The following is a 13955-nucleotide window of genomic DNA, read 5'->3' as shown; positions in this document are numbered from 1 at the left end:
TCTTGACAAACAACTCACTTCTAAATCTTTTGTAGTTATTTTTGTATTACTTTAGTATAAATACATGTTAATTTGGATTCATATGGTTTTTTTTTTCTGACTTTATGTGAGACACAAATTTGCCCGTTTTCTCATTGGAAATAGTTACATTTCAAAATATCACTGTCCTGTTCACAAAAGCAAAGTTTGTGGGGAATAACAGTCATTTTCTATACTTTTGAGGCATAAGCCATTAGGAAATAACACTTACTACCCAGGAACAAAAATTGTGTTACATAGTGTTATCAGTATCAAGCAATTCAGACAAAGCGAGTAGTCAATAACATTAATTGAATTGAAAGCAGTTTGAAATAAATAACACTGATCAGTTTTACAATTTACAGTTACAGTTCTAAAATTTAAAAGTTCTGACTTCCAAGAGGAAGGACTCAACAGAGGGAACAAATGAAGGTTAAAATAAATGTATTGCATACTACCTTAACAAGATAATTATATAAAGAAGAAAGTGGGTGGTTCTCCCTTTTTCACTGATGGTTAAAAATAATTACATAAATAAATAAATAAATAAATAAAACCTCTTGACTCCAAAGAAAGTGTACAAACAATTTCTACTAATTATACCAACAACTTGTGTTGTTGAATTGATCACCCCAGGATGGGTACACAGAACAGCGGACGTAGTCACCTAGCTCAGCTAAGTACTGGTTGTTTTAGCTTGATTAATTGTATGTATATTGCACCTGCATTTGTAACCTTAGCATGGCAGCTACTGTTTGTTAGTTACGGACTTACATTTTGACAATTTATTGACTCAGTTTCTGTAATCAGAAACAGTTGCATTGCATATTATTGTTGTGAAATATTGTACAGTGCAATTGTGTGTGTGGCCTCACGTGTTAATAGTATTAATAATAATAATATTTATTTCTTAGCAGACACCCATATCCAGGGCGACTTACAAAACATAAGAGCATTATAATGGTGCAATACAGTCTAGAATTACAGATCAAGATATAGTACAATTTACAAGTTCAAAATTACATAAGTGCTTACAAAATTATACAAAATGTATACAAAAGTCCTACATCCTAGATGTGTGAGCTAATAAATGCAGACGAGATGTGAAGTCATAGTTAATAGCTCAGGGGAAGGGGACATAGGGGGAAACAATATAAACATGAGTACTTGCAATGTAAAAGCAAGTTGTATGATGAAAACTAGATATGAAGTGCAATTTAACAGGAGAGCTGAGCCACGCAGGGGAATAATAGCTAAGTTACAGGTACAGTCTGAATAAGTGTGTCTTGAGTAATCGCCGGAAGGTGGTAAGGGACTCTGCTGTCCTGAATTCAGTGGGAAGGTCGTTCCACTACTTAGGAGCCAGGGTTGAAAAAGGGCTCTGGAGGAAGTTGAGTGGAGAGGAGGCAAAGTTAGAGGGGATGTTTGGAGGAAGGTAGCTTGGTGCACTCTGGTTGAAACAGCAGTAGGTGACGGTCAATGTCTTGAACTGAATGTGAACTGAGATCGGGAGCCAGTGTAGAGAGTGTAGCAGTGGAGTAGCATGTGTGAATTGGGGCAGAGAGAATACCAGACAAGCCGCAGAGTTCTGAATGAACTGGAGGGGGTGGGTAGTATTTGCAGTAGTCCAGGCGGTAGAGGACCAGTGACTGGACAAGTAGCTGAGTTGAGTAGTCGGTGAGGAAGGGTCGGATTTGGCGTATGTTGCTCAGGAAGAATCATCATTTGTGCATGTCAGCGTGGCGATATGCTGATTGTAGGAAAACAAAGGATCGAGGGTGACTCCTAGGTTCTTAGTGGAAGAAGAGTGTCATAGATTCCAGTGGGATTGAGATGGAGAGATCAGCGAAAGGTGAGGAGGAGTGGGGGAAATGAGGAGATCAGATTTTGAGAGTTTGAGGTACAAGTGCATGCAGGCGGAGATAGCAGATAAACAGGAAGAGATGAGAGAGGGAATGAGAGGGTCAGAAGAGGGAAAAGACATGAAGATCTGGGCATCATCTACATAAAAATGGTAAGAGAAACCATGGGATGTGATGAGGGGGCCCAGGGAGGTTGTGTAGAGAGAGAACAGAAGGGGGCCCAGGATGGAGTCTTGGGGTATACCTGTGAGGAGAGGTTGGGGAGTGGATGAGGAACCTTGCCATGTCACTTGGTAGGTCTGGTTGTTAGTAGGAAGAAAACCAAGTGAGAGCAGTTCCAGAAATTCCAATGTCAGCGAGGCAGGAGAGGAGGATGGAGTGATAGACAGTGTCAAATGCTACATCAATGCATCAATGAGGATGAGGACTGAAGAGAGGGAGGCCACCCGAACACAGCTGAGGGAATCAGTGACTGCCAGGAGGGCAGTCCCAGTGGAGTGAGCTGTGCGGAAGTCGGATGCAGAGAATCAAGGAGTGGGTGGTGGGAAGGAAATGCAGAGAGCTGACTCAAACTTCTCCCTCTCCCCGTCTCCCCCCACTCACAGGGCAGGCCACCAGCTTGATCTTATCTTCACAAGAGGCTGCTCCCCTTCTACACTCTCCATGACACCCCTGGACATCTCAGGCCACCACTTTATCTCCTTCTCCATGTCTCTCCCCTCCCTCTTCACCCCACCCACTCCCTCTGTCACCTTTCACCGTAATCTCCACTCTCCTATCTGTCTGTTGACTGGCTGTCTGCTACTTCTACTTTGTTCTCCTCCCTTGATTCTCTCCATCCTCTCATGTTTCATACTGTCCTTCCCTCCTCTGCACAGCCCTGGATCTCCTCCATCCTCCACTGAGCCCGATCCACTTGTGCGCTGTTGAACATAACTGGAAGAGGTCCAAACTCCCAGCTACCCTCGACCTCTACTGTCCACATGCTCTTCCTCACTCACCTCAGCTAAGAAGTTTTACTTACAAGCACTCTTCGAATCATCTGTAAATAACCCCCAGTAAACTCTACTCCACCTTCTCTTCCCTCTTTGCCCCCCCACCCCTTCCCCCTCCCTTGTCTCTCTCTGCTGATGATTTTGACTAATTCTTCTCTAAGAATAGACATCCACAAGCTCTTCAACAGTTCCCCCTCCTCTTCCATTTTGCCTAAATCTCCTACTAATCGATCTTCCTTTTCTTCATTCTCACCTCTTGTGACACGAGACGGGGTGTCCACCAGACTGTATAACCCCAATTACCGACCAATGTCAAAACAAAAATGTAGTCTGCCGATCTACGCCACCTAGTGTTTATCGGGCACTAGGATCCAGAATGAATGACAGTCCCAACGTTGAATATTACCTCTCCGCACAGGTTCGTATTTCAACTAGCTTAAGTTGTCAGCCCAAAAAACACACAGCAGTCCTACACAGGTTTTGCAAAGATTTATTACACAAGTTAAAACATTTCATTCATCAGCTCCACCAATTGGCTAGGAGCCCAAGTGACAAATAAAAACCCAATACAATAATAAAAAACATTACATTCAAGTGTCCAAGTGTCCAAATACAAAATGTAAACAATTAGTGATTCCAGCTTCATCCCGTGGCAGGCAGTCGTCACTGGATGAAAACGTCATCACACAATCCAACTAAAAATAGAAAACAAAGTGATTAAATTATACCCAAACGTAGAGGCACACATCAAGGATTTATAACTAGCTCATACACGGGCAGTGGGGAAAAGTGAAAAGTGTAACTTATCGGTCTATGAAGCAGTGACTGGAGAGACCCTGCGCCCCTGTAGCTTGGAAAGGCTGACTTCAGATGCCGTCCGTCTAGCTCTCTCTCCCTGCTGTCTGCTGTTTTTGCTTCTCGGCTGGGATTCTCCCCATGTTGCAATTTACCAGTATAGAGTCTAGTCTTATGCGCTCTTGTCCTTTTCATGTAGCTCAATGCTCCCTTCGTCGAACCAACCCTCTTCAAATCTTCTCCTCAGTTTCCTTTTTGTAACAGGTTGGCTTCTTTACTGCCCTTCTGTTTGATCTGCACTTTTCCTCTTGCAGTACAGCACTATCGATTCAATCCATAGTCAAATAACTTTTCCCTGTGTCCTCTGATCTCCGTGCATTCCGATTTCTCTCCTATGCTCCGATCTGCACTGTGTGCTCCGATCTGCTCTGTGTGCTCTCCTGTGCTCTCTTCCTTTCAGTCTGTGCAGTTCCTGCTCGTTACATAGGTTCATTTGTGACTTAAGGTGCGTTTCTCTAACCTAACGGGGGCTGTGCTCAATTATTCAATTACGGGAGGCAGTCTCCTCTTTTAGGAAAGGAATACACCCTACTGCCAATGCAGAAACCGTGAATAATTCTACAAACTTAATATAGATGAATAAAGTGACATGCATGCAATAATGAAAATAAAACTGCTAAAGAAAGAAAGAGGCCTGTGCATGGACCCATTAGTCATGCCCTGTGACACTCTCTCTGACTCTGAACTTCCCTCTCTCCTCCTAAGTCACAAACCCACGACCTGGACCCTCTCCCAACTCAACTCCTTCAAGCAACTGCTCCTGATCTCCTCACTCCTCTCTGGCTGTTTTTCCTCTGCTTTTAAACAAGTTGCTGTGGTCCCACTCCTCAAGAAACCTATCCATGACGCTCTCTCTCCTCAGAACTACCACCATCTCCCTACTCCCCTTCCTCTCAAAGACCCTTGAGTAAGCTGTTCACTGTCCCACATTAGCTGGTACGTCCCATTTTTGTGCCAAATTAGGCTCCTCCTGTTCGGGACTTCCATTGTCCTGTATTACAAAATACCAAAGATCAAAATAGAAGCTGACTGTTAAGGCCTTGGCTGGAGCAAAAACCAGCAGGGCAGGGGGTACTCCAGGACCAGTTTGAAAACCACTGCTCCAGAGCCACTCCTTTTCATCACTGGCCCCTAAGTGGTGGAATGACCTTCCTACTGAAGTCAGGACAGCAGAGTTCCTGAGCACCTTTCAGCGGTTACTCAATACTTTTTTTGTACCTGTAATTTAGTTGTGTATTTCCTTGTGTGGCTCAGCTCTCCTGTAAAATTGGTTTAATAACGATTTCATCATACTACTTGCTTTTACATTGCTAGTACTCATGTTGTTTAATTTTATGTCCCCTATGCCCCCTTCCATTATGACTTCACACATTGTCTACACTTATTAGCTATTACAATCTAGGATGAAGGACTATTATGTATTAACTGTATGTTTGTATATGCATTAATGTAACTGCAATTGTATCTGTACTGTATTATTGCACTTTTGTAATGCTCTTATGTCTTGTAAGTCACCCTGGATAAGGGCTTCTGTTAATAAATAAATAATAATAATAAATAATACTATATTATGTCATGTCTCAAACATTCCTCAACACCAGGTGCACTTGTTCATTCAACCCTCTTCTCCATTCATTTAGCACTTCCCACTAGAGGTCTTCACAGGTTCAAAAATGTGTGCCCGAACCCGAAGAGACCCAGAAATGTGCTACCCGGACCTGACTCGGACCCGTCTATTATTTGAAATCTGGACCCGGACCCGGCTGGGAAACACAGACCCGATTGAACCCGATTGGCACATATTCCACAGCTAATCGCTATTAAATTAAGTTAATTTACAAGTTGTGAAAATAAAACGTTGTGTCTTACCTAATTTAACGGTAGTAGCTAAATAAAAGAGCCAATCGTCAATTGGTAAAGTCATCGTGTCACTCGGGTATTACACACAATGTTAAGACTCTTCTTTTATTTGTAATATGATTGAGTAAAATAATCTATCTAAATATGTGAAGACACTTAGGATACTTCAATTATAGCCTACACATTGGCTACTTCTCTGAAATTGACCCGTTACTCAATGTTAATGAATTAAGATCTACTAAAGCACCCAGTCTGTAGGGCTGCCTGAATGAATGTAATGCCATTGTGTTCAGAATAACTTCATTCTAACAATCATTTCAGCTGCAGCCCCAGTGGAAAGAGCACCTGCAACAAGTCCGGATGAAATATAAAAATATTATATCAAGTGGTGTGTATTAATACTTCTCATCATTAATACACAGTATATACACTCACCTAAAGGATTATAAGGAACACCATACTAATACTGTGTTTGACCCCCTTTCGCCTTCAGAACTGCCTTAATTCTACATGGCATTGATTCAACAAGGTGCTGAAAGCATTCTTTAGAAATGTTGGCCCATATTGATAGGATAGCATCTTGCAGTTGATGGAGATTTGTGGGATGCACATCCAGGGCACGAAGCTCCCGTTCCACCACATCCCAAAGATGCTCTATTGGGTTGAGATCTGGTGACTGTGGGGGCCAGTTTAGTACAGTGAACTCATTGTCATGTTCAAGAAACCAATTTGAAATGATTTGACCTTTGTGACATGGTGCATTATCCTGCTGGAAGTAGCCATCAGAGGATGGGTACATGGTGGTCATAAAGGGATGGACATGGTCAGAAACAATGCTCAGGTAGGCCGTGGCATTTAAACGATGCCCAATTGGCACTAAGGGGCCTAAAGTGTGCCAAGAAAACATCCCCCACACCATTACACCACCACCACCAGCCTGCACAGTGGTAACAAGGCATGATGGATCCATGTTCTCATTCTGTTTACGCCAAATTCTGACTCTACCATCTGAAGGTCTCAACAGAAATCGAGACTCATCAGACCAGGCAACATTTTTCCAGTCTTCAACTGTCCAATTTTGGTGAGCTTGTGCAAATTGTAGCCTCTTTTTCCTATTTGTAGCGGAGATGAGTGGTACCCGGTGGGGTCTTCTGCTGTTGTAGCCCATCCGCCTCAAGGTTGTACGTGTTGTGGCTTCACAAATGCTTTGCTGCATACCTCGGTTGTAACGAGTGGTTATTTCAGTCAAAGTTGCTCTTCTATCAGCTTGAATCAGTCGGCCCATTCTCCTCTGACCTCTAGCATCAACAAGGCATTTTCGCCCACAGGACTGCCGCATACTGGATGTTTTTCCCTTTTCACACCATTCTTTGTAAACTCTAGAAATGGTTGTGCGTGAAAATCCCAGTAACTGAGCAGATTGTGAAATACTCAGACCGGCCCGTCTGGCACCAACAACCATGCCACGCTCAAAATTGCTTAAATCACCTTTCTTTCCCATTCAGACATTCAGTTTGGAGTTCAGGAGATTGTCTTGACCAGGACCACACCCCTAAATGCATTGAAGCAACTGCCATGTGATTGGTTGGTTAGATAATTGCATTAATGAGAAATTGAACAGGTGTTCCTAATAATCCTTTAGGTGAGTGTATGTGGTTCGTAGCGTACACTTATAATAGCCTATTCATGTGTTCACAGCAAACAGAAAAAAGGCCGACATAGTGAAAACTGGAGGAGGGCCACCCCCTGCTTCATTTTCACAGGCAGAGGAGTTGGCACTGGCGAATAATAAAGGAAGGCCCATAATGGAGGGGGTCAAGGAGGCAGTCAGTACAGGGTACAGGGTACAGGGTAATATCATATCAATTGTTTTGATTGCCCAGTTTAAAATAATTGTATGTAGTTCACATGCCTGTCTTATGTACAGTTCAGGGGGATACTATTGATCTGCTCCAGCCACCAGCATGTCCCTCATCTGACTCTCAGGTAGAGGTAAGTGTGGAAATAATTTAGGTGGATTTAGTGGATTTATCAATGCTGATATGTTGACACAATTTAACAGCTTTTCTCTTAAATTGTTTTTCAGGAGGACTTGGGTGAGGAGACCATGTCAGCTGTGTCTGACACACATCCAGGTTGACCCATTTAATCATTTGTACTTTCATGTCTATTTAACTGTGACTAACATGGGCTAATACTAGGCTATGTATGGCAAATTGTCATGAGCTGATATTTCCAGTCATACATCTATTTAATGAGAATGAACCTTCGGATTATTGTCTTTCAGGAGGAGCTAAATCAACCACTCTCCCCACCCATCGCTACCTCCTCTCAGGCCTCACAGAGAACCTAAAGGGTAGCTTTTTCTTTGCTATTAACAATATGAAGCACAAATGATGTCGAATCCTGCATGCCATGTTTGTTCTCTCAATGTGTTTTGCTGTGTAGGATGGATCTGACAATGTGCGCTCGCTGTATATGCGTATGCTTGAGCTCGACTGCCAGAAAAAAAGGCTACAAATAAAAAAACTTAAACTGGAATTTGAAAAATTGGAACATGACAACTTTAACTTGAGTTTTTTTAATTTTCAGGAAAGGGAGAATGCCAATAAATAAATACACATATCAATAAAGAATGTTTTCATGTGTCTCTTCTGATTGGGTGAAAAATTGATTTGTGATGGCTTCTCTGACGGCTCTTCCTGTTGGGTGATCCAATGTCACTGGGTCCACTACATCTGGTGGCATCGGCAGCTGGCATGGTGCTCTTTCTTTTCTAATAGTGGCAATGTTATGGAGCACCACACATGCTGCCACCACCTCACATGCCCGCTCCACACACACCCATAAGCCTTGCAGGCAAGCAAAGCGTGCTTTGATGACCCCAAATGTCATCTCTATCCTGACCCTTGTGTTACTGTGAGCCATGTTATATTTTATTTGTTCCCTTGTTTGTGGGTCAGGATAGGGGGTCATCAGGTAACGCAGACACGGGTAGCCTCTGTCCCCAAGCTGCAGACCATCAAAACGCCCTTTGAACGATAGAAAGAAATTGACACAATACAGCATGATGTGTGAAATATAAGGTGGTGGTTGTCTTACCTTGTTCAAATCTCTGACCAAGAGTGGATTCCCGAAATATGCGTGAATCATGCACCGACCCCGGTCATCTAGCCTCCAGACTGGTCACCATTAAATGGTGAGCGCATGTCATCTGACAAAGGAATTCAGGCCATTTTAACCTACTACCATTGTAAAAAATCACCACCTAATGTGTCTTTAATTGTCTTGAATAGAAGTAGAAGTTTTGAGGATAAAATAATGTAGACTAGCCTACATGTCAGATATGATATGATCAAATACCTGAACATTGATGCTGTGAAATGACTTCCTATTCACATAATCCCCCTCATGTTCTCCAAGGGGTGCTCTAATGGGGAAATGCGTACAGTCAATTGCACCAATCACCCTCGGGATTCCTATGGAAAAGAAATGTGTATATAGGCCCAGCCTATGCATATTAAAAATAGATCAAGTACTTCTAAATTGGGAATTACCTGCGATCCCATAAAAAGCCTCTTTGATCTTCAGCATGCTTAAATGGCCAGAGAACACAGCAAATCCATCCAGCAGTTTGGAGAGAGCGAGTGCCACTTTGTGAGCTGCATGGCACATAGTATTCCTGCTCAGATATTCAGCATCACCGATGGGATACATGAAGTGTCCGCTGGCAAAATACCGCACAGCAAGACACACTGTCTGTTCAACAGTGAGGGCATCAATGCGGCGAGTGGCATTGAGACGTCTGGCCTAGAAGCGCAAAGACACTGAATTTCCCTCCGATGAGAAACGAAATCTTTCATAGAGAGCATCATCGGGGTAAGACAGAGGATTTGCACGGTCTCTAAACACCCTGCGGAGTGAGCCTCTCACAATCCGTGCGCCGATGTCGATTGGGTCTTCCAAATTTTTTCGACAAGACTGTGGGCGGAGAGGTGGTGCTCATACAGTATAGGGTAACACCGAGTTAAGCACGAACATAACCTGCTGGAGCAGTGTAGAGATGCGCGTATATCGCCATGACAGCAGACTTCGGGTAAAACTTATCCACCTTCGTAGTGCGGGTTAACCGGGAAGATGCACCCGACCTCGCAAAGTTACTCCTGAACCTGGATAAGCCAGATACCTTCGTAGTATAGCCCTCTGGACAGTGGCGTCGTTAACTAATGAATACATTTTCAGCTGTAAACATATTAAAACCATCTTAGTTAACAAATTAAAATAACTAAGCAAGAAAACACTGAAAAAGATAAGATAAACTGAAACCGAAAGTGAAAAATAAATTAAAATGGAAAGAAAAACTAACATGGAATTAAATCAAACATTAAATATTGACAAACTTAAAAGAAAAAGAAAAACTAAATACTGTTTTTATTGTTTTAGTATTTTACATTTTCAATATAAAAAACATTCAAAATTGTAATACTTACGATTAAAAAAAATCAATTTCGAAAATCACTTAAAAAATAAAATCTTAATGTGATTAACAGAATACATGAACTCAAATAAACATGTGCTTAAATCAATGAAACAATAAACTTGTGATTTAAAGCAAACTGCAAAACAACAAAAAAGGTCAAATACATTGAAAGTAGCTGAAAATGCATCAGATAAATCAAAAAATATATAAAACAATACAATAAAAACAAAAACAAAACAATCTGATGCATTTAAAATTAAATCCAGACGGCCAATGTATTTGACAAAATAACAGAACAAAACAACCAAAAAAAAAAAACAAGCAAAACAAGTACATTCTAAAATCAAATCATTCTTTTAAAACAATTAAAATTCGTTTTTTTCAAAATCATTTTTAAAAACAATCATTAATTAAAAGGTTAAAAGGATCTTGAACTCGGATCTTGAAAAGAAAAAATAAATTAAATACAATTAAAAAATCACAACTATATTAACCGCGGTCTGAAGCGCACGTTTGATGTTGTTGCTGTGGGTGGTCTGTGCCTGCCGGGTTGCGGGAGAGTTGAGGTACCTGCTCTGAGACTGGTAGCGATGGGTGCTGGATCTTCGTGGAATTATCATCACATTCACAAAAAGTGGTGATATCCTCCTCTTTTTCTTCCCCAGAATGGGAAACGGCAGCAGTCCCTCCCCTGCTAGTGCAAGGGTCTGTGCTAATGCTAGCGATTTCCTCGTTGTTGTTGAAATCCAGTGGTTTTGCAAAGAATTAGAAATGGAAGGAAGCCTCTTCAGAAAAATAGCTTCCTTCAATTACCTGATCTTTTTGGATTTTCTTTTAAAAGCACCACTTGTTTTCCTTAGATCCGTTGTTATGCATTAATTAGCAAACAAAAGTTACGTAAACGTTTCGACGTCAATAGTCTAGCGATAGGTATTACAATCTGATTGGACCAGTCATTTCAAGCGCCTTAGCCACTAAAATCTGATTGGACCAGTAAAAAAAAAAAAATCTGTAGTTTCAAATATACACCCTACTTAATTGGCTGTACTTCTATATTTGAAGGAGGGTCTTTTATAGTTATTCAACCAACTGTAAAAATGTGTAAGTTTTGATTGGTTAAGATTTAAAATTTTAACTTTCTAAAACAGACTCTATTGCTCTCTCTATGCCCATTTTTTTCCATTTAGAATAATCAATTTAGGCAAAAGAAAAAAAAAGTGATGCTGGTGGTGGGCACAGCGTCTCCATCTGTGTTCCCTTATTTCTTATTTCTTTCTTTATACAGTTATAATAATAATTACAGTTATAATAACAATGTACAGGTGTGCTATTTGTATATAGCACACCTGTACATACAAATGTGTCTATTTTATTTATATATTGTAGCGACCATGCCTTTCTAAAAGTTGCTAATAAAATAAAGCACTCGAGACGGAGTTTTCTCAAAAACTGTAATTTATTAATCTGGCACAGAGGTACTTCCCTCCCCCCTTTTTCCTTCAGATTCTCTAAACACATAGATGTTTTTCTTTTAAACTCCCGCTCAACTCAACACTAACCCGTCACCATGCCCTTATATATTCCCCTATCTGGTGACTCCCTCCCGTCCAATTACCGCTCTCCGGCTGTACCACCCCGAGACAGGGGGAACCACACAGACACACTTACCCACAAATATCCCTCCCTAACCCAACACAATAATGCCCCACACGTAACACACATTCACACTCATGCACACACACAGACACACGCCAGGATCGCTACAATATATACATACATATCTGTGTCTTATTCACATATCTTTATTTTACTATCTGTATACTGTTGTTTTCTCTGTGCACTAGAAACTTCTTCTGTCACCAAAACAAATTCATTGTGTGTTCAAACATTGGCAATACATCTCTTTCTGATTCTGATATATAGTATTTTTTCCTACCCTTCATACAAAGAAAGAAGCTCAACGAGTGGTTCAAATAAATATAATTTGAAACAGGATGGGACAATGGTTCTATAAGAGGTTTGGAGGCCTTCATATTCACAGGGCCCAATAGTAACAGGAGTGCCAGCCAGGGAGCCCTCATAGACCAAGAGCCTTGTTTAAGAGCCCTTGTATAGGCTATAGGACCCATATATTCAAGCATAAACAAACATTTGTTTTTATTGTTGATGGGTTTTCTGTACCAAACTGGATCGCGCAACCTTAAACGCCAGGGCACCCCCAGGCTCCTGGTAGTCAAGGGCCCCTGGGCACTGGCCCCATTGGCCAGTGAATGAATGTTACTGTACTGCAATACAGTGTACACAGTCATCACAATAGATATTACACTTACATTATCCAACCAAACATCCAAAAGCCATAATAAAAACATTTATACAACAAGTAAAATATGATCAAAGAACGCATCAAAAGTCACTTATGCAGGAAAAATATTTTTCAGTATTTTTACAATAATACTGTGGTTGCATTGTGAAACAAAATAAATGTAAACAATTTACTGTAAATGGAGATAATCTCAAATTAATTAACATCAAGCCTGTCTTCAACATTTGGCCATACATTTTCATCAACATCACAGTGAATATCCTCGTTGTTCATGCACCGTGGGAAAAACCTTCTCGCATGATGAATCCAGGCTTGACTTAGCTCTGCAGTTATGTCATTGCAAGCCTCATCCATGGCTTGGAGGAGGGTGACATGCTCATGGGGATGGCGATCATACACTTTCCACCTCCAAGTAGAGAAGAATTCCTCAATTGGGTTGAGGAAAGGGGAGTATGGTGGGAGATATAGGGTCATGAACCGAGGATGAGCCTGAAACCATTCCCGAACCAGCTCTGCATGATGGAAGCTGTCCCACACAATAACATACCCAATATCTTTACCCTGACAGGCCTGCTCAAGTTCATTTAGAAAAGCTATCAGGTGTTCAGTGTTGTATGATCCAAGAACTGGTCTACGGCCTACCACACCATCTTCACATATAGCCTCACACATTGAGAGGTTTCCTCCACATTGTCCAGGCACTTGGATGGCTGCCTGTTGGTCAATAAGGTTACATCCACGGCATCTGCTTTTTGCCAGATTAAAGCCCGCCTCGTCAACAAAAATATACTTGTGATGACTCACAGCAGCATCCAGCTCCAACACCCTCTTAAAAAAAAAAAAAAAAAAAAAATGTGGTTAGCTCTTTTACAAAGAATAGCTGACATTGTTAGTCTGTAGTACAGTACTTGACTATCACATACGTAAAAACTGAACATAAACTACACCACATGCACTGTACCTGAACATATTCTGCATGCAGTCGTTTCACCCGGGCATTGTTTCTCTCAAAAGGCACCAGGTAAATTTGTTTCATAGAAACCTGGTGCTTCTTCAAAAGGCGGGCAATAGTTGGAAAGCTGATTGATGCCACATTGGCAAAGGTGTCATTGCTCTCCTCAATAACCTGCTTTATTTCAGACAGCCTTATGTCATTCCTTGCCCTGACCATTTCCACCACAGCCAACTCTTGCTGGTCAGTCAGTATACATGTGCGACCACTACCAGGTGGTTTCCTGTCAATTCGGAGTGTATTGACAGCATACTCTGTTTTAGTTTACTAATGTAAATGACAAAGTGTGTGAGAATTAAATGTTGTTTACTATTCTATATAGTAATGCAATTTACCATAAAAGTATAGTGAATAGTTAGCAGACTTACCGGTTTTCTTTGCGAAATGTTCGGATGATAAAGCTGACAGTTGACCTTTGTAGGTTAGGGTGAACTAATGGCAGCCTCTGCCATGGTAAGGCCTCTGTTAACCACATGGTCAACAATGATGGCCCGGACTTCATTTAAAATGACAGTATGTTGCCTTCGGTTTACATTCATTTGATGACCAC

The 13955-nt window shown here is 41.4% G+C and overlaps 1 pseudogene; it reads right to left on the bottom strand.

Moving 5' to 3' along the window:
• Positions 1-8215: 8215 nt before the first annotated feature.
• Positions 8216-10690, bottom strand: LOC136764047 (putative nuclease HARBI1; annotated as a pseudogene).
• Between the last annotated feature and the right edge of the window lie 3265 nt (positions 10691-13955).

This window comes from Amia ocellicauda, chromosome 12, assembly GCF_036373705.1.
Source record: "Amia ocellicauda isolate fAmiCal2 chromosome 12, fAmiCal2.hap1, whole genome shotgun sequence".
Classification (NCBI taxonomy): domain Eukaryota; kingdom Metazoa; phylum Chordata; class Actinopteri; order Amiiformes; family Amiidae; genus Amia; species Amia ocellicauda.
Note: the sequence above shows the minus strand (reverse complement) of the source record. Positions and strands in the feature narration are given on the sequence as shown.